This window comes from Megalopta genalis, unplaced genomic scaffold (genome assembly GCF_051020955.1).
Source record: "Megalopta genalis isolate 19385.01 unplaced genomic scaffold, iyMegGena1_principal scaffold0237, whole genome shotgun sequence".
Lineage (NCBI taxonomy): Eukaryota > Metazoa > Arthropoda > Insecta > Hymenoptera > Halictidae > Megalopta > Megalopta genalis.
Window position 1 is genome coordinate 105,392 of NW_027476306.1, and position 22,634 is coordinate 128,025.

General features: G+C 14.9%; 4 pseudogenes; all 4 read right to left on the reverse strand.

Moving 5' to 3' along the window:
- Positions 1-10,806: 10,806 nt before the first annotated feature.
- On the reverse strand, positions 10,807-12,529 carry LOC143262910 (cytochrome b pseudogene; annotated as a pseudogene).
- Positions 12,530-16,979: 4,450 nt separating this feature from the next.
- Positions 16,980-17,672, reverse strand: LOC143262890 (cytochrome c oxidase subunit 3 pseudogene; annotated as a pseudogene).
- A 110-nt stretch (positions 17,673-17,782) lies between these two features.
- Positions 17,783-19,617, reverse strand: LOC143262891 (cytochrome c oxidase subunit 2-like; annotated as a pseudogene).
- Positions 19,618-19,641: 24 nt separating this feature from the next.
- On the reverse strand, positions 19,642-21,162 carry LOC143262892 (cytochrome c oxidase subunit 1 pseudogene; annotated as a pseudogene).
- Positions 21,163-22,634: the final 1,472 nt, after the last annotated feature.

A 22,634-nucleotide genomic window follows, 5' to 3' on the forward strand; every position in this document is an offset into this window, starting at 1 on the left:
TTGAAAATAAATTTTATTATAGATTATTGTTTAATGTTAATATTGATAAATTTAATTAAAGGTTATTTTATAGTAATAATTTTGTTGTTTTAATTAGATATACTAGTAAATAAAATTTTTTAAAATTTTATTATAGGAGATAAAGTTTTAATTGAATTTTTATTGTAGATAAATTTTATTATAGATTATTGTTTAATATTAATATTGATAAATTTAATTAAAGGTTAATTTATAGTAATAATTTTGTTGTTTTAATTAGATATATTAGTAAATAAAATTTTTTAAAATTTTATTATAGGAGATAAAGTTTTAATTGAATTTTTATTGAAAATAAATTTTATTATAGATTATTGTTTAATGTTAATATTGATAAATTTAATTAAAGGTTATTTTATAGTAATAATTTTGTTGTTTAAATTAGATATACTAGTAAATAAAATTTTTTAAAATTTTATTATAGGAGATAAAGTTTTAATTGAATTTTTATTGTAAATAAATTTTATTATGAATTATTGTTTAATATTAATATTTATAAATTTAATTAAAGGTTATTTTATAGTAATAATAATATATTTAATTTGAATATAATGATTAAATTTATGGAATTTTATGATTTTAAGTTTAATTTTATTGTGTATATTTATATAATATTATTTAATATTAAAAATTAATAAATATTAATTAAAGGTTATTTTGTATTAATTTGTTTTTATTGATATATTTAATTAAGGTTTATTTTGTAATAATTATTTATTAATTTAATTTAATATATTAGGGGATTATTTATTAGGTAAGTTAATGTTATTAAAATTTTAAATTATAATATAATTAAATAAATATTATATAAATAGTTTTATTTTAATTAAATATAATAATACTTATATAAATATATTTTCATATAAATTTTAATTTGATTAATTTTTATTTATAAATTTTTATATATTAAATTTATTTTAATAAAATAGGTTAATGGTAATTGATTATGACTATAAATTTGACTAATTTTAAAAATTTAATATTAAGTATAAATTTTTAATATTTAATATGTTAATATGATTAGTTTTTTTAATAATTATTTATTAATTTAATTAATTGTAGTATTATAGATTTATATTATTTTTTAATAAAATTATTTAAATTTAAGTATTAATATATTTATATTAAATAAATTAATATTAATAATAAAGTTTAAAAGTATAAAATTATTTAAATAAGGATTTTTTGTAAATAATTTTTATTTAATTTGAATATTTTTAATTAATTAATAAACAATAAATTCTAATTTGACTAATTTTTATATATTAAATTTATTTTTATAATAGGTTAAGGGTAAGTGATTATTATAAATTTAATATTATTTATAATTTAATTAATTTTTAAAAAAAAAATTAATATTGAATATAAATTCTTAGTATAATATGTTGATATAATTAATTATAAATTTAATTAATTGTATCAGATTTTATTATTTTTAATAAAATTATTTAAATTTAAATATCAATATAATATTTATAGTAAATAAATTAATATTAATAATGAAGTTTTAAAGTTTAATATTATTTGAATAAGGATTTTTATAAAAATAGTTTTTATTTAATTTAAATATATTTAAATTATTAATAAAAAATTCTAATTTGACTAATTTTTATTAATATTTATATATTATTAATATTATTATTATTATTAAATTTTATTATAATAATAAGTTAGGGGTAAATTATTATTATAATAAATTAATAGAATTTATATTTTGATTAAATTTAAAAAGATTAATATTAGGAATAAATTTTTAATAAATTATTAATTTTAATATAAAATATTGATATAATTAGATAGTTTATTTTGTAATAATTATTTACTAATTTAATTAAATATATAAAAGATTTTATTATATAAGTTTATTTAAATTTAAATATTAATATGATAATATTAAATAAATTAATATTAATAATAAAGTTTAAATAAGGATTTTTATATAAATAGTTTTTATTTGATTTAAATATATTTAATAAATTAATTAATAAATAATAAATTCTTAATTTACTAATTTTTATATATAAAATTTATTTTAATAATAGGTTAAGGGTAAGTGATTATTATTATAAATTTAATATTATTTATAATTTAATTAATTTTTTTAAAAAAAATTAATATTGAATATAAATTCTTAATTTACTAGGATATAAATTCTTAATTTATTATAAATTCTTAATTTACTATAAATTCTTAATTTACTAGGATATAAATTCTTAATATAATATGTTGATATAATTAATTAGTTTATTTTTAATAATTATTTATAAATTTAATTAATTATATAAATATATTTAAATTATCAATAAATAATAAGTTTTAATTTGACTAATTTTTATTAATATATATATATATACATATATATTATTATTAAATTTTATTATAATAATAAGAAGTTAGGGGTAAATTATTATTATAATAAATTAATAGAATTTATGTTTTGATTAAATTTAAAAAGATTAATATTAGGAATAAATTTTTAATAAATTATTAATTTTAATATAAAATATTGATATAATTAGTTAGTTTATTTTGTAATAATTATTTAAATTTAATTAAATATATAAAAGATTTTATTATATAAGTTTATTTAAATTTAAATATTAATATGATAATATTAAATAAATTAATATTAATAATAAAGTTTAAATAAGGATTTTTATATAAATAGTTTTTATTTGATTTAAATATATTTAATAAATTAATTAATAAATAATAAATTCTAATTTGACTAATTTTTATATATAAAATTTATTTTAATAATAGGTTAAGGGTAAGTGATTATTATTATAAATTTAATATTATTTATAATTTAATTAATTTTTTTAAAAAAATTAATATTGAATATAAATTCTTAATTTACCATCATATAAATTCTTAATTTACTATAAATTCTTAATTTACTAGGATATAAATTCTTAATTTACTATAAATTCTTAATATAATATGTTGATATAATTAATTAGTTTATTTTTAATAATTATTTATAAATTTAATTAATTATATAAATATATTTAAATTATCAATAAATAATAAATTCTAATTTGACTAATTTTTATTAATATATATATATATATATATACATATATATTATTATTAAATTTTATTATAATAATAAGAAGTTAGGGGTAAATTATTATTATAATAAATTAATAGAATTTATGTTTTGATTAAATTTAAAAAGATTAATATTAGGAATAAATTTTTAATAAATTATTGATATAATTAGTTAGTTTATTTTGTAATAATTATTTACTAATTTAATTAAATATATAAAAGATTTTATTATATAAGTTTATCTAAATTTAAATATTAATATAATAATATTAAATAAATTAATATTAATAATAAAATTTAAATAAGGATTTTTATGTAAATAGTTTTTATTTGATTTAAATATATTTAATTAATTAATTAATAAATAATAAATTCTAATTTGACTAATTTTTATATTTAAAATTTATTTTAATAATAGGTTAAGGGTAAGTGATTATTATTATAAATTTAATATTATTTTTAATTTGACTAATTTTTTAAAAAAAAATTAATATTGAATATAAATTCTTAATCTACTATAAATTTTTAATTTACTATAAATTCTTAATTTACTAGATATAAATTCTTAAAAGATTATGAATTATTAATATAATATGTTGATATAGTTAATTAGTTAATTTTAATAATTATTTATTAATTTAATTAATTGTATTATAGATTTTATTATTTTTTAATAAAATTATTTAAATTTAAATAAATATCAATATAATATTTATAATAAATAAATTAATATTAATAATGAAGTTTTAAAATATAATATTGTTTGAATAAGGATTTTTATAAAAAGTTTTTATTTAATTTAAATATATTTAAATTATTAATAAATAATAAATTTTAATTTGATTAATTTTTCATTAATATATATATAATATATATATATATATATATATATATATATATATATATATATATATTATTAAATTTTATTATAATAATAAGAAGTTAGGGGTAAATTATTATTATAATAAATTAATAGAATTTATATTAGGAATAAATTTAAAAAGATTAATATTAGGAATAAATTTTTAATAAATTATTAATTTTAATATAAGATATTGATATAATTAATTAGTTTATTTTTTAATAATTATTTGTTAATTTAATTAAATATATAAAAGATTTTATTATATAAGTTTATTTAAATTTAAATATTAATATGATAATATTAAATAAATTAATATTAATAATAAAGTTTAAATAAGGATTTTTATTCAAATAGTTTTTATTTGATTTAAATATATTTAATTAATTAATTAATAAATAACATTTTAATTTGACTAGTTTTTTATATAAAATTTATTTTAATAATAGGTTAAGGGTAAGTGATTATTATTATAAATTTAATATTATTTTTAATTTGACTAATTTTTTAAAAAAAAATTAATATTGAATATAAATTCTTAATTTACTATAAATTCTTAATTTACTATAAATTCTTAATTTACCATAAATTCTTAATAGATTATGAATTATAAATATAATATGTTAATATAATTAATTAGTTTGTTTTTAATAATTATTTATTAATTTAATTAATTGTATTAGAGATTTAATTTTTTAATAAAATTATTTAAATTTAAATGTTAATATAATATTTATAATAAATAAATTAATATTAATAATTAAGTTTTAAAGTATAATATTATTTAAATAAGGATTTTTGTGAAAAAAAATTATTTAAATTAAATTATTTAAATCATTAATAAATAATAAATTCTAATTTGACTAATTTTTATTAGTATGTATATATATATATATATATATATATATATATATTGTAATAACAAGTTAGGGGTATAAATTATTATTATAATAAATTAATAGAATTTATGTTTTGATTAAATTTAAAAAGATTAATATTGAATGAATTTTAATAAATCATTAATTTTAATATAATATATTGATATAATTAATCAGTTTATTTTATAATAATTATTTATTAATTTAATAAAATGTGTAAAAGATTTTATTATATAAGTTTATTTGAATTTAAATATTAATGTAATAATAATATTAAATAAATTAATATTAATAATAAAGTTTAAATAAGAATTTTTATGTAAAAAGTTTTTATTTAGTTTAAATATATTAATTATTAGTAAATAATAAATTCTAATTTGACTAATTTTTAAAAATAATAGATAATAAATTTAATTAAATTATGAATTTTAATAAAATATATTGATATAATTAATTAGAAGGTTTGAAATAATTATTTATTAATTTAATAAAATGTATTAGAAGTTTTATTGATTATATGATTTTTATTTAAATTTAAATATTTATATAATAGTATAGTATTTAAATTATATTTAATATACATTATATATATTAAATTTTATTATAATAAATAATAATTTAGAATTAATTATTATTATAATAAATTTAATATAATTAATGTTTATGATTAAATTTTAAAAGAAAATATTGGGTATAAATTTTTAATATGAATATATTGATACAATTAATTAAGGGTTATTTTATAATAATTATTTATTAATTTAATTAAATAAATAAAAATTTTTATTAAAATTTAAATATTAATAGAAAAGTTTAAGTAAGAATTTTTGTTTAAATAGTTTTTGTTTAATTAAAATATATTTAATTTATTAATAAATAAATTCTAATTTGACTAATTTTTGTAAATATTATATATATATATATATATATATTAAATTTTGTTTTATTTTAGTATTAAATTTAGGGGTGAAGTTATAAATTTAATATTTATATTTTAATAAATTAATTTATGGATTTAGAATTAAAATATAAAAATTTTAGTTTAATAAAAAATTGGTTCATTTACATTGAAGGGATTCTTGAATAAGGAAAATTTTAAATGTAAATATATGTGTATATATATATATAAATATTATTTTAATTATGGATAAAACAATTAACTATAAGATTTATTTTATAAATAAAAATTTTTGAATTATATAAATTTAAAAGGTTTATATAAATATTAAGTAGAGATTAATTTTTAATATTAAATGAGAGTTTGAATAAGAAATTTAAATTAAATAATGGTGAAATTAGTGCCAGCACCAGCGGTTAAACTAATGTTATTAGTTAATTTTAATAATTTTTAAATTATTAAAGAGTAATTAAATATTAAGTAAATAATTATTAGTTAAGTGAAATTTTTAATATTAATAGGCTTAATAATTAAAGTTTAATTATTTAATAAGGTTTTTTAAAAGACTAGGATTAGATACCCTATTATAAAATTATAATTTATTAATTTAAAGTTAATAATTAAATGTAAAACATTAAAATTAAATAATTTGGCAGTTTTATATTCTTATTAGGGGAACCTGTAATTAATCGATGATCCACGTTAAGATTTACTTAGATTTATTAGCTTATGTATTGTCGTTTTCAATTTTTATGGAGATATAAATTTTTTAATATTAGATAATTATAGAATTTAATTTACTGATAATAATTCAGATCAAAACGTAGTTTATCTAAGATATTATATGGGTTACTTTTAATTTAAAGTTTTTAGTATTATATTTAATTATAATTATCTAAAGAGGATTTAATAGTAAATTTAAATAATTATTTAAATTGAAACAAGTTATATAAAGTGTACAAATTGCCCGTCACTTTCATTATAAGTGGAATAAGTCGTAACATAGTAAAGGTATTGGAAAATGTTTTTATTAAAATTTTAATTATATAAAGTAATTCATTTATAGTGAAAATAATTTTTATACAAAAAAATTTTATTTATTTAATTTAATGTTATTATTTAAGTGTAAATTTAATTTTTTTAAAAAAGATTATTATATAATTTTAAGTTTTAGTATTTATTTAAGAATAAATTTAATAATTTTAGAATGTATTGTAAAAGATTTTAATAATATTATTTAAAGTAAAAGTTAATTTTGTACCTTTTGTATCAGGGTTAATTAATTATTAATTATGTTTTTTAATTTTCTCGAAGATAAAAGAGTTAATTTAATATTATTTTTTATATTTCATAATAATTATTAATATTAAGTTAGTTGTGAAAAGTAATTCGATTTTATTGATATCTAGTTTTTTTAGAAATGAATTTAATTCATATATTAATTTATTTATATAATATATAAATAATTATTTGATAAAAATAGTTAATATAAAAAATTTAAGGGTTAAACTTTAAATTTATTATATAATTTAGTAATTAAAGTTAATAAATGGTTTATAATAAAATTTTATTAATCTTTAAGATAATTTAATAATTTAAATTAAAATATAATAATTTATAGTAAATATATGTAAATTTATAAAAAAAAATTTATAAATAATTAATTTATTATTAGAATGATTAAATTAGTAAATTTTAAATATTTATATTATAATTAAAGTGATAAGTAATTTTAAGGAATTCGGCAAAATATAATATTCACCTGTTTAACAAAAACATGTCTTTTTGTTTATAATTTAAAGTCAGCCCTGCACAATGAATTTATTTTAAATCGCTGCGGTATTTTGACTGTACGAAGGTAGCATAATCATTTGTCTTTTAATTGAGGACTAGAATGAAGGGGTTAATGAGATATAAACTGTCTAATATTAAATAAATAATTTAGATTTTAAGTAAAAATGCTTAAATAATATAAGGGGACGAGAAGACCCTATAGAATTTAATAGATTTATTTATATTTTAGTTAAATAACAATATTAATAAATTTATTTTATTGGGGGGGTATTTAAATTTAAATAACTTTAAAAAAAAATTATCATAATTTTATGTAAGTTAAATGATTGTTTAATAAAAATAATTAGAAAAATTACCTTAGGGATAACAGCATAATATTTTTGGAAAGATCATATTGATAAAAATGTTTATGACCTCGATGTTGAATTAAGAATAAAATTAAGTGTAGTAGTTTAATTATTGAGTCTGTTCGACTTATTATATCTTACATGATTTGAGTTCAGATCGGTGTGAGCCAGATCGGTTTCTATCTTTTATAATTTTAAATAATTTTGTACGAAAGGACCAATTATTTTTATTTTATTAATGATTTAAGTAATAAAATAAATTATATTATTTTGGCAGAATAAAGTGCGGTAAATTTAGAATTTATATATGTAAGAAATTACAAATAATAATGTTAATATCTAATATTTTATTTAATTGTTTTTTAATAATTTTATTAATATTAAAAATATTATTAAGTTTAGCTTATTTAACTTTATTTGAACGAAAAATTTTAAGTTACATACAAAGTCGTAAGGGCCCTAATAAAGTTGGGGTTTTAGGGGTTTTACAACCTTTTAGTGATGCTTTAAAATTATTATTAAAGGAATTTTTTATTATTGAAAGAATTAGTTATTATTATTATTTATTAATACCAATATTAATAATTATTTTATCATTTATAATATGATTTATTTATCCTTATTATGTTAATTGAATTTCAATAGATATAGGTTTATTATTATTATTGAGTTTATTGGGAATTAATGTTTATCCTGTAATATTAATAGGGTGATCATCAAGTTCAAATTATTCAATATTAGGTTCTATTCGTTCTATTGCGCAATCTATTTCTTATGAAGTTAGTTTATTTTTAATTTTTTTTATTTTAATTATTATAATTGAAGATTTTAATATAATTAGATTTATTAAATTTCAATTTATAGTTAGGTTTATTATTTTTATATATCCAATTTATTTAATTTTTTTTTTGAGGATGATGATTGAGTTGAATCGTACTCCTTTTGATTTAGTTGAGGGTGAATCAGAGTTAGTTTCTGGATTTAATACTGAATATTATGGTAGATTATTTACAATAATTTTTATATCTGAATATTTAATAATTGTTTTTGTTAGATTTTTAATTTCGTTAATGTTTTTTGGTTTTAATTTAATAAATTTTATATTTAATTTATTTATAGTAATTCATATATTTATAATTATTTGAATTCGAAGAGTTTTACCTCGTATACGATATGATGATTTAATAAATTTATGTTGAAAAAAAGTATTAACTTTGGCTTTAATATTTATTTTATTTTATATAGGGGTTAAGGAAATTATTATTGAATATATACTTTAATATTCATATAAATTTTTAATTTACCATCATATAAATTCTTAATTTACTAGGATATAAATTCTTAATTTACTATAAATTTTTAATTTACTATAAATTCTTAATTTACCATCATATAAATTCTTAATTTACTATAAATTCTTAATTTACCATAAACGTTAGGATTATAATAATTAAAATATGATGTTAATGTTGAATAATTAAATAGTAATTTTAATTAGAATAAATAAATACTTAAAATGTTATATTTATATAAATTCTTAATTTACTATAAATTCTTAATTTACCATCATATAAATTCTTAATTTACTATAAATTCTTAATTTACTATAAACGTTAGGATTATAATAATTAAAATATGATGTTAATGTTGAATAATTAAATAGTAATTTTAATTAGAATAAATAAATACTTAAAATGTTATATTTACCAGGATATAAATTCTTAATTTACCATAAATTCTTAATTTACCATCATATAAATTCTTAATTTACTATAAATTCTTAATTTACTATAAACGTTAGGATTATAATAATTAAAATATGATGTTAATGTTGAATAATTAAATAGTAATTTTAATTAGAATAAATAAATACTTAAAATGTTATATTTATATAAATTTTTAATTTACTATAAATTCTTAATTTACCATCATATAAATTCTTAATTTACTATAAATTCTTAATTTACCATAAACGTTAGGATTATAATAATTAAAATATGATGTTAATGTTGAATAATTAAATAGTAATTTTAATTAGAATAAATAAATACTTAAAATGTTATATTTACTAGGATATAAATTCTTAATTTACCATAAATTCTTAATTTACCATCATATAAATTCTTAATTTACTATAAATTCTTAATTTACCATCATATAAATTCTTAATTTACTATAAATTCTTAATTTACTATAAATTCTTAATTTACTAGGATATAAATTCTTAATTTACTATAAATTCTTAATTTACTATAAATTCTTAATTTACTATAAATTCTTAATTTACTAGGATATAAATTCTTAATTTACTATAAATTCTTAATTTACCAGGATATAAATTCTTAATTTACTATAAATTCTTAATTTACTATAAATTCTTAATTTATCATAAACGTTAGGATTTATAATAATTAAAATATGATAATGTTGAATAATTAAATAGTAATTTTAATTAGAATAAATAAATACTTAAAATGTTATATTTATATAAATTAATTTACTATAAATTCTTAATTTATCATAAACGTTAGGATTATAATAGAATTAAAATATATTTAATTTTTATTGTTGTATAATTAAATAGTAATTTTAATTAGAATAAATAAATACTTAAAATGTTACTATTATATAAATTCTTAATTTACTATAAATTCTTAATTTACTATAAATTCTTAATTTACCATAAATTTTTAATTTACCAGGATATAAATTCTTAATTTACTAGGATATAAATTCTTAATTTACTATAAACTCTTAATTTACAATTTATCATTTATAGTAAAATTAAATTTATCAATATTAACATTAAACAATAATTTATAATAAAATAAAATAAAATTATTTAGTTAAAAATTAATATATTTATATATATAAGTTAATAAATAGTTTTATATTTATGTTATATTTTCAAGATATATGCTTATAAAGCTTATTAACTAAAATAATATTTTATCTCAAATTAAATTTAATATAGGAGATACAATAAAATAAAAAAAATATAAAATAGTAAAAATTAATCTTAATTGGTTAAAAGGATATTCAATTAATTGCCCTCCTAATCATGTTAATATAATAAAAGAGAGAATAAATAATCAATAGGTGTATTGATTTAGGTAATAAAATTTATTTGATGAATATTTATTTAAGTTTAATATTGGTATAAATAATAAAATAAAAATTGATATAAATAATGCAATTACACCTCCGAATTTGTTTGGAATTACGCGAAGAATTGTATAAGCAAATAGAAAATATCATTCAGGTTTAATGTGTTCAGGGGTAATTATTGGATTTGCTATAATGAAATTATCTGGATCTGAAAGTAAATATGGATATTTTATAATAATAATTAAAAATATATTGATAATTAGTATGTATCCTAAAATGTCTTTAATAATAAAATAAGGATAAAAAGATGTTAGATAATATTTATTTCTTGTTCCTAGTGGGTTTGATGATCCTTTATTATGAAGAAAAAATAAATGAATAATAACTATTATTGTAATAATTAATGGTATAATAAAATGTAAAGTATAGAATCGATTTAATGTAGCATTATTAATAGAAAATCCACCTCAGATTCATTCTACAATTATTGGTCCTATATAAGGAATAGCAGATAATAAATTAGTAATTACAGTTGCTCCTCAAAATGATATTTGTCCTCATGGTAGTACATATCCTAAAAAGGCTGTTGCTATGGATATGATAAAGATTAGTACACCTATATTTCATACATTTATTTTATTAAATGAATGATAATAGATTCCTCGTCCAATGTGAATATATATAATAAAAAAAAAAAATGATGCTCCATTTATATGAATTAAGCGAATTAATCATCCAAAATTTACATTTTTTATGATATGGATAGTTCTTTCAAAAGCATATATGGTATTTGGACAATAATGTATTGTTAAAAATAATCCAGATATAATTTGGATCATAAGAAATAATCCTAAAATAGATCCAAAATTTCATCAGTAATTAATATTATTAGGGGTTGGTAATTTATTTAATGAATTTATAAATATATTTAATAAAGGGTTTAATTTTGTTAATTTAATTATTTTTGAATTTTTCATAATAATTAAATTATTAATTTTTGAGTAAATTAAAAATTTGTTAATTTATTTTTTAATTTTTCGTAGGGGTTGTAAATATATTATAGAACATGTTTTTATTGATAAATATATAATTCATAATAAGTAACATATTATTGTTGAGGTTAAAATTGCTAATGGATATAAATATACATTAAAAATTGTGTAGTTATTTGATTGAGTTATTAAATTTATTGAATAATTTTTTTGTTGACTGGTAATATATGTTATTAATATAAATAAAAAAATTAATATTAATAAATAGTTGAAATTATATTTAATTTTAATATAATTATTATTTATTAAACTTGTAAAATATAAAAATATAATTATAATTCCTCTTACTATTGAAATTATAATTATATAGCAATATATTGCTATTTGATTAAATAAATAATTTATAATTAATATTATAATTGTAAAAATAATTAATAAAATTATATAATTTAATGGTATTAATTTTTTTTTTATAATAATAATAATTATAATATTAATTAAATAGAATAATAAGATTTTAATTAAAAATTCATTAGTTGGGGTTATCATATATGATGTTGAGTATAAAAATTCAAGTATTTATTTATACTAATTATTTAATAATTAATCAAGAAATAGTTTAAGTAAAACATTAATTTTGGGAATTAAAAATATAATAATTTTATTTTTTTGAAAATTTAGTTAGAAGAAAAGTTAAAAGTATAATACTAATTTTAATTTACAAAATTAATGTTTTATTTAAACTATTTAACTAGGTTTAATTCATATTGACTTTTTTATAAGTTTTAATTTAATCATATTTTTATTAATTATTTTAATTTTATATAAGTTTGAGGAAAGATTTTTTATGTTATTAATTAGATTCGAATTTATTTTAATTTATTCAATAATAATAATAATAATTATTAATTCAAGAGAAAGAAATGATTATTTATTTATTTATTTATTAGTTATGGGGGTAAGTGATAGAGTAATTGGAATTACTTTAATAATTAGATTAATTTTTGAGAAAGGTAATCAAAGATTAAAAATTTTAAATTTAAATATATAATGAAAATTCAACAGAAGTTTGTAATAATTTATTTAGGGAATTTATTAGTGGTATTAAGAGTTTTTATGTTATTTGATTTTAATTTATTTAGTGGGTATACATTTAATTATGGTGTATTAGGAATTCATGAATATTCTTTTGTTTTAATTATAATAAGATTTTGAATTTTTGGAATTATTTTTATGTTTTTATATAGAGAGAAAATTTATAGTTGTATAAGTATTTTATTATTATTATTATTAAGATTATTAATTTATTTTTCTTCTTTAAATTTATATAATTTTTATTTAAGATTTGAAGTAGGTTTATTAATAATTTTTTATTTAATTGTAAAATGAGGAAATGGCTCTAATCGTTTAGAGGCGGCTTATTATATTATATTTTATACTTTATATTTTTCTTTGCCATTATTAATTTTTATTTTTATAATTGATGATATAATATTATTAATATCTATTGATTTATTAGAATTTATTTATGAGGATGAGTGTGATTTTATAGAATCATTATATTTATATTTTTTTATATCATTTTTTGTTAAAATTCCTTTATTTATATTTCATGGTTGGTTATTAAAGGCTCATGTTGAAGCTCCAGTTTTTGGATCAATAATTTTGGCTTCAATTTTATTGAAAATGGGGACTTATGGAATATTTCGTATATTAATTATATTTAATAGATCTTTATTGAATTTTAATAGATGAATTATTGTTTATAGCTTATTGGGTGCAATTATTTTAAGTTTAAATTGTTTACGTCAATTGGATATAAAATTATTAGTAGCTTATTCTTCAGTAGTTCATATAGGTATATTAGTTAGAAGTATATTAACATTAAATGAAGTTAGATTTAAAGGATGTTATATTATTATAATTGGCCATGGTTTATGTTCTTCTGGTTTATTTTATTTAGTTAATGTAAATTATAAAGAAACTAATAGACGATTAATATTAATTAATAAGGGTATATTAAATTATATGCCTAAAATAAGATTAATATGATTTTTATTTTGTTCTTCAAATATAGCGAGACCAATTTCATTAAATTTAGTGGGCGAGATTATAATATTAGTAGGGTTAATTATGTGGAGTAATAAATTAATTTTATTATTAATATTATTGTGTTTTTTTAGTTTTTCTTATTCTTTATATATATATTATTATATTCAACATGGTGAAATGAATTATTATTTAAGAATTAAGGGGGGTAAATTTATTGATTATTTAGTTTTAATTTTACATTGAATTCCTTTAAATTTATTGTTTTTATGATTAAATTTATTTTATTTAAATAGTTTATGTAAAATTTTGGATTGTGGTTCCAAGGAAATAATTTTTTATTTTAAATTATAAATCTTTTAGTTGTTTTTAGATTAATTATATTTTTTTTTAGTTTATTTTTATTTTTTTTGGGTTTGTTAATAGAAATATTTAAATTTATAATTTTATTTGAATGAGTAATTGATATAATTAATAGTATGAAATTTAGTTATTTATTATACTTGGATTGAATAGGATTAATATATATTAGAGTAGTTTTATTTATTTCGGGGTTTATTATAATTTATTCCGTTAATTATATAAGTAGTGATATAAATTTATTTCGTTTTATTTATTTATTATTATTATTTATTTTATCTATATGTTTAATAATTTTAAGTCCTAGATTATTAAGAATTATGTTAGGTTGAGATGGATTAGGCTTTATTTCTTATTGTTTAGTAATTTATTATCAAAATAGAAATAGAATAAATTCAGGTACATTAACAATTTTAAGTAATCGAGTAGGTGATGTAGGAATTTTAATATTAATTGGTGTTGTATCAATAAATGGTTCTTGACATTTGTTATTATATAGTATAAGTTTATTATGTTTATTTATATTAGTATTAGCTATTATTACAAAAAGAGCTCAATTACCATTTTCTTCTTGATTACCTGTTGCTATAACTGCTCCTACACCAATTTCATCTTTAGTTCATTCTTCAACATTAGTAACAGCTGGTGTTTATTTATTTATTCGTTTTAATGATTTTTTTTATATAAATGATAGTAATATTTTGTTATATTTATTTTTAATTTTTAGATTTACTATATTTATATCTGGTTTAATAGCTAATTTTGAAATAAATATTAAAAAAATTATTGCATTATCAACTTTAAGACAACTAGGATTTATAATAAGAATTTTAAGAATAGGGTATATTGAATTAGGTTTCTTTCATATATTAATTCATGCTTTTTTTAAGTCTTTAATATTTATATGTATTGGAAGATTTATTCATAGAAATATAAATTCTCAAGATTTACGTTTATTAAGAGGTTTATTTTATTTATATCCTTTGAAATCAATTGTTTTAATTTTTTCTATTTTAAATTTATGTGGGTTTCCTTTTTTATCGGGTTTTTATTCTAAAGATTTAATTTTAGAATTTTATTTAATTAATGAGGTAAGAATTATTGGAATTTTAATAATATATTTATCTACAATTTTTACTATTAGATATTCTATTCGATTAATTTTAATTTTAATTAATAAAAATAAGAATATGTTTATATATATATATTTAATAAAAATAAATTTTATATATGTATGTAAGTTTTTTTTAATATTGCTAATTATTTTTTTAGGTATAATATATGTAATTCTTGTTAATAAAGAATTTTTTTTTTTAATAGTAATTGATAAAGAATTATTGATTTATTTAACATTTATGGGTTATATATTTAATTTTTATTTAAGTAAAATTAAGTATAAAATGACTGGTATTTTTTTTATTATTAGAATATTTTATTTAAATATTTTGAATAAAATTATTTATATTGATTTAATAAAAAAAATTAATATTTTTTTATACTATGAAAAAATAATTGAAATATTAATAGGTTATAAATTAGTAAATTTTTATTTAATATATAAAATTTTAAAAAAAACTAATTCTTGAAAAAATTATTTAAATTTAGTAATTTTAATTCAATTTTATGTATTTTTAATATATATAGTAATTTTAATGACATTAATTTATTTAAATAGCTTAATTTAAAGCATAATATTGAAAATATTAATATAATTTTTAATTTTTAAATATTTATAAATAAGATTAATTAATTTTATATTGAAAATATAATGTTTTATTTAAACTATATAAAATTTGTATTATAATTTATATAGAAATATAAATGTTTATTAACATTAAAATTGGAATTAGAAGTTCTTATTAATATATTTCTTTAATTGGTTTAAAAACAATAAAATTATTAACAATAATTTACCTCAATATTTGGTTTCAATTAAGATATAAATTTATTTTGATTTTAAAATGCAATTTTAATATTATTATTTTTAATTAATATCCTATTTTATTAAATATATATATATATATATATATGAAATTTGAGTTCCTATTTTTAAGTCGAAATTAAATGTAAAATATTTTTACTTTATATATATATATATATATATATATATATATATATATATATATATATATATTTAAAAAATTCAATTAAAATAATTTGATAGTCATTCATATCAAAGTCTAATAATTAAAATTATTATAAATATAAAAAATGTAGATAATGCAATTATTGGTAAATTTTCTAGTAATTCAAAAATGGGTAAAATTAAAATTACTTCTACATCGAAAATTAAAAATAAAAGTGTTATAATAAAAAAATTAATAGAAAATGGTATATGTGAGTTAGTAATTGGGTCGAATCCACATTCAAATGGGGTTGATTTTTCACGATTTTTATTTAATTTTATTGAGGAAATAAAATTAATAGTAAAAATTAAAATAGGAAATAAAATAAATATGAATATACAAATAATTATGCATAGAATTATATATATATTTTTATTAAAAATTATTTAATTGGAAATTAATTGTATTAATTTATACTATATATATATATATATATATATATATATATATATATATATATATATATATATATATATATATATATATATATATATATTTAATATATTCATCAATAAATTATAATATATAATATTAATCAAATAATATCTACAAAATGTCAATATCATCTGGCAGCTTCAAAATGAAAATGGTGAATTATAGAAAAATGGGATTTTATTATACGAATTAGACAGGTAGTTATAAAAATAATACCAATAATTACATGTAATCCGTGGAATCCTGTTGCTATAAAAAAAATTGAACCAAAAATTCCGTCATTAAAGGTAAATGAGGCTTCTTTATATTCAATTATTTGAAGTATTGAAAAATAACACCCTAGTGTAATAGTGATTAATAGAATAATTTTGGATTTTTTTTTATTATTAATTAGAAGATGATGGGCTCAAGTAATGGTAAATCCTGATGAAACTAAAATAATTGAATTTAATAATGGAATATCATATGGGTTAAATATAATAATATTTTTGGGGGGTCAGTTATTTCCAATTTCAATATTAGGTGCGATCGCACAATGAATAAATGTTCAAAAAAAAGATAAAAAAAAAAATAGTTCAGAAATAATAAATAAAATTATTCCAAATTTTATTAATTTTAGTACTTTTAGAGTATGATATCCTTGTATAGTTCCTTCACGAATTACATCTCGTCATCATTGAGTTAAAGTTAAAGTTAAAGTAATTAAGTTAAATAAAATAATTAATACATTTGAAGAGTTAAATCAAATAATTATTCTTAATAATATATTTATAATATTAAATGATAAAATTATTGGTCATGGACTTAAAGTTACTAGGTGATAAGGATGGTTTGAAATTGTCATATTATAAAGATTCATTATAATATAAAAGTCTAAGAATTACAAATACATATGATTGAATAATTGAGACAGATATTTCTAAAATTATTAATAAATTTTGTATAATAATTATAATAAATATAGATGAAATATTTATAGATGAGCCTAGTAAAGATAGTAATAAATGACCTGCTAATATGTTAGCTGATAATCGGATTGCAAGAGTTCAGGGTCGAATTAAATTTCTAATTCTTTCAATAATAACTATAAAGATTATTAGTATAGGGGGAGTATTTAAGGGTAATAAATGTGTAAATATATGATTAGTATTTATTAATCACCCATATAATATAAATGATATTCATAATATTAATGATATAGATAGATTAATTACTATATGACTAGTAGGAGTAAAAATATATGGAAATAATCTTATTAAGTTTATATTTAAAATAAGTATTATTATAGAAATTAAAATAATTAAGTTAGGATAAAAGTATTTTTTTGATAGATTTAAGAATTCTTTAAAAATATAATTATAAGTATATATTAAAAAAATATTAAATCGTGATGGAATTATTCAATATGATCAATTTAATAAAATTAAAGGTAAAATAATTGATATTCAATTAAGTGATAAAATTTTAGTTGAGGGGTCAAAAATAGAGAATATATTATTTATCATATTTTATCTTTAATTTAATTTTTAATTTTAAAGTGATATTTTGATGGGGGGTAGATTTTAATATATTTGTATTTATTTTTAGAGGTAATAATTTTAAATTATAATAATTGATGTGTACTAACAATAAAATTGTTAAAGTTAAAAATAGGTATAATAATAGTCAATATATTGGGCTTATTTGAGGCGTTAAAGAATTTTAAATTAAATAATTATATAATTAATATTTAATATTATAGTTATTTAATTATAATAAATTTACTATCATTAGGAGTAAGTATTATTACTATAAATTGGTTTAAGAGACCATTTCTTTAATTCAGACACCTAATGGTAAAGAGTATTATAAAATAATTATTTTAAATTGACAATTTAATGTTATATAAATTAACTAATTCTTTATTTTTATTTAATATTATGGATTCAGTTAATAAAATTTCAATAATTAGTTCTTTCAATTACAATAGGTATAAATCTATGATATATACCACAAATTTCTGAACATTGTCCAAAATATAAACCAGGTCGGTAAGTAATTAAAGATATTTGATTAATTCGTCCAGGAGTAGCATCTATTTTAATTCCTAATGAAGGGACTGTTCAAGAATGAATTACATCTATGGAAGTTACTAGTAATCGAGTAGGGGTATTAAATGGGATAATTACTCGATTATCAACATCTAATAAGCGAAATTGATTAAAATTTTCAATATATTTAATTATATATGAATCAAATGATACATTTTTAAATTCTGGATATTCATATGATCAATATCATTGATGCCCAATAGATTTTAAAGTAAAATAAGTTGGATTTCATAATTCATCAATAAAATATAATGTTTTTAGAGATGGTACTGAGATAATTATTAATATAATTATAGGAGTAATAGTTCATATAATTTCAATATTATTATTTTTTAATAATTTTAAATTTAAAAATTTATTATTTAAAATAAAAATTATAATATATATAGTTAATATAATAATTATTGTTAATAGAATTATAGTAAAATTGTAAAAATAAATTAAATTATCGGCAAAGGGGGAATTTGGATCTTGAAATGATAATATATTTCATGTAGCTATTTTAATTTGGATTTTATGATTATTTAATCAGGGAATAAATTATTTTAATAAAAATTATTGAATTTTATTTATGAGGCTTAAACTCATTGCACTTTATTCTGCCATATTAAATTATTTTTTAATAATAATAGGAATTTCGTTGAATCTATGTTCTAAAGGAGGATAATTTATTAATCATTCTAAAGATGAATGGTTAAATTTGAATAAAATTAATCGTTTTAATATTAAACTTTCTAAAATAATAATAATTAATAAAATTATTCTATTAAAAGAGATAAATGATCCAATAGATGAAATTATATTTCAACAATAATAGGCATCGGGGTAATCAGAATATCGTCGTGGTATTCCTATTAATCCTAAAAAGTGTTGAGGGAAAAAAGTTATATTTACTCCAATAAATATTATAATAAATTGAAAATTTAATAAATATTTATTTAGGGTTAGACCTGTAAATACAGGGAATCAATGAATTAATCTTGCAATAATTGCGAATACCGCTCCTATTGAAAGGACATAGTGAAAATGACCAATTACGTAGTAAGTATCGTGAAGAATAATATCAATAGAAGAATTTGATAATATAATACCTGTTAGTCCTCCTATAGTAAATAAAAAGATAAATCCTAATGATCAAATAATGGATGGATTTAAATAAATTTTTGAACCACAATAAGTTGCTAGTCAACTAAATACTTTAATACCAGTTGGAATAGCAATAATTATTGTAGCTGAAGTAAAATAAGCTCGTGTGTCTACATCTAATCCTACGGTAAATATATGATGGGCTCATACAATAAATCCTAAAAATCCAATTCCTAGTATAGCATAAATTATTCTTAAGTTTCCAAAAATTTCTTTTTTTCCTCTTTCATTAAAAATAATATGAGAAATTAATCCAAATCCGGGTAAAATTAAAATATAAACTTCAGGGTGTCCAAAAAATCAAAATAAATGTTGGTATAAAATAGGGTCACCTCCACCTGATGGGTCAAAAAATGATGAATTTAAATTTCGATCTGTAAGTAATATAGTAATAGCTCCTGCTAATACAGGGAGGGATAATAAAAGTAGAATTGCAGTAATTATTACTGATCAGGGAAATAAGGGGATTTGATCAAAATTTAGTGATAAATTTTTTATTAATATAATTGAAGCAATAAAATTAATTGCTCCTATAATTGAAGAAATTCCAGCAATATGAAGAGAAAAAATAGTAAAATCTACTGAAGATCTTGGATGAAAATCTATTGAAGATAATGGAGGATAAATTGTTCATCCAGTTCCTGATCCTGTGTTAAGGATATTTCTTAATATTAAAAGTAATAAAGATGGAATTAATAATCAAAATCTTATATTATTTATACGTGGGAAAGCTATGTCAGGAGCACCAATTATTAATGGGATTAGTCAATTTCCAAATCCTCCAATTATAAAAGGTATTACTATAAAAAAAATTATAATAAAAGCATGGGATGTAACAATAGAATTATAAATTTGATCATTGTTAATTCATCCTCCTGGAGTTCTTAATTCTATACGAATAATTATTCTTAATGAAGCTCCTATAGCAGCAGCTCATATAGCAAAAATGAAATATAATATTCCAATATTTTTATGGTTAGTTGAATAAAATCATTTTTTATTTTTAATTAAGATATAATTATTATTATAAATATATTAAACTTTGAAGGTTTAAAGTTTAATTAACTTAAAATCTTAATTTAAAATTTAATATTATGCCTGAATTAAAGGAATAAATTGTAAATTTATTTATGAAATTATATTAATTTCTAATATTAACATTAAATCATAATCTATAATAAAATTTATTTACAATAAAAATTCAATTAAAACTTTATCTCCTATAATAAAATTTTAAAAAAATTTTTTTATGTAATTTAAAAAAAATATTAAATTGCAAATTTAATTTTAATAATAAAATTATTCATAAATTATAAATAATTAAAAGCAAAAGTAAAGATAGTTATAATTATAAATATATAGTAACTTAATAAGGATTTATTTATTTGATTTGATTTAAATTTATAGTTAAATTTAGCTATATAGTTATAATAAGTTATATTAGTTAAATTTATATAATTAAAACATATAATAATAGAAGTTAGAATATAAATTATTCTGTATATATATATATGGTTTTTAATTATGTTTTGTAATATGATTCATTTTATTGTAAAAGTTAAAAATGGTGGTAATTGGGCATTTATAAATATAATAATATTAAATATAAATTTATTATTATTAAAAAAATAGTTTATACTATTTTTGTGTAAGATTTTAAATTCATTTAAAATTTTTAATGTTACTCATACAGTTATTCTATAAAATGTTAAATATCAATATAATAAATAATCATTTGTGTAAGCTGCAATAAGAATGAATCTTGTGTGGAATATTGAAGAGTAGTTTAATAATAGTGGGTAATAATTAATATTAAAGGCTATTAGAGTAGGTATAATTCCTCTAATTAATAAAATAGATAAAATTATTTTATTTTCTGGGATAGATATAGAAAATAAAATTAATGGTATAATTTTAATTAATACTAAGGCTGTAAATATTATATTATATGAAATTTCTTTTATAACTAAATTTATTCAGTAATTTATTGGATAAATTCCTAATTTTAATCAAAGGCCAAGTAATAAAATTAAATTAAGGATTATTTCAAAGCAAAATATTAGTCCTATTAAAATTATAAATGATGCTAGAGTAGAAATTAAATAAAATGTTATAGCTGCTTTTTTTAAGTAATTATAATTTAATATAATAGCAAAAGTTAAAGTAGTTATTTCTAATGAAATTCATATATAAAATGGTTCTGAAATAAAAAGAAATGAAATTGAAAGGGCTAATAATATAAATAAACATAATAATGTAAATGGCCTGGAAAAAATAATATACAATTTTAAATTGAGCATACAAGTGTTAAAATATTTATCTTATTTTTAGTTTGTCTTAAATTATATTTTATTGTATCAGCATATAAAATTTTGAATTTTATGGAATTAATTTAAATTAATAAATATAATTTTAATCTTATATAATTTATATAAAAGATATAAATATCTATTTTTAGA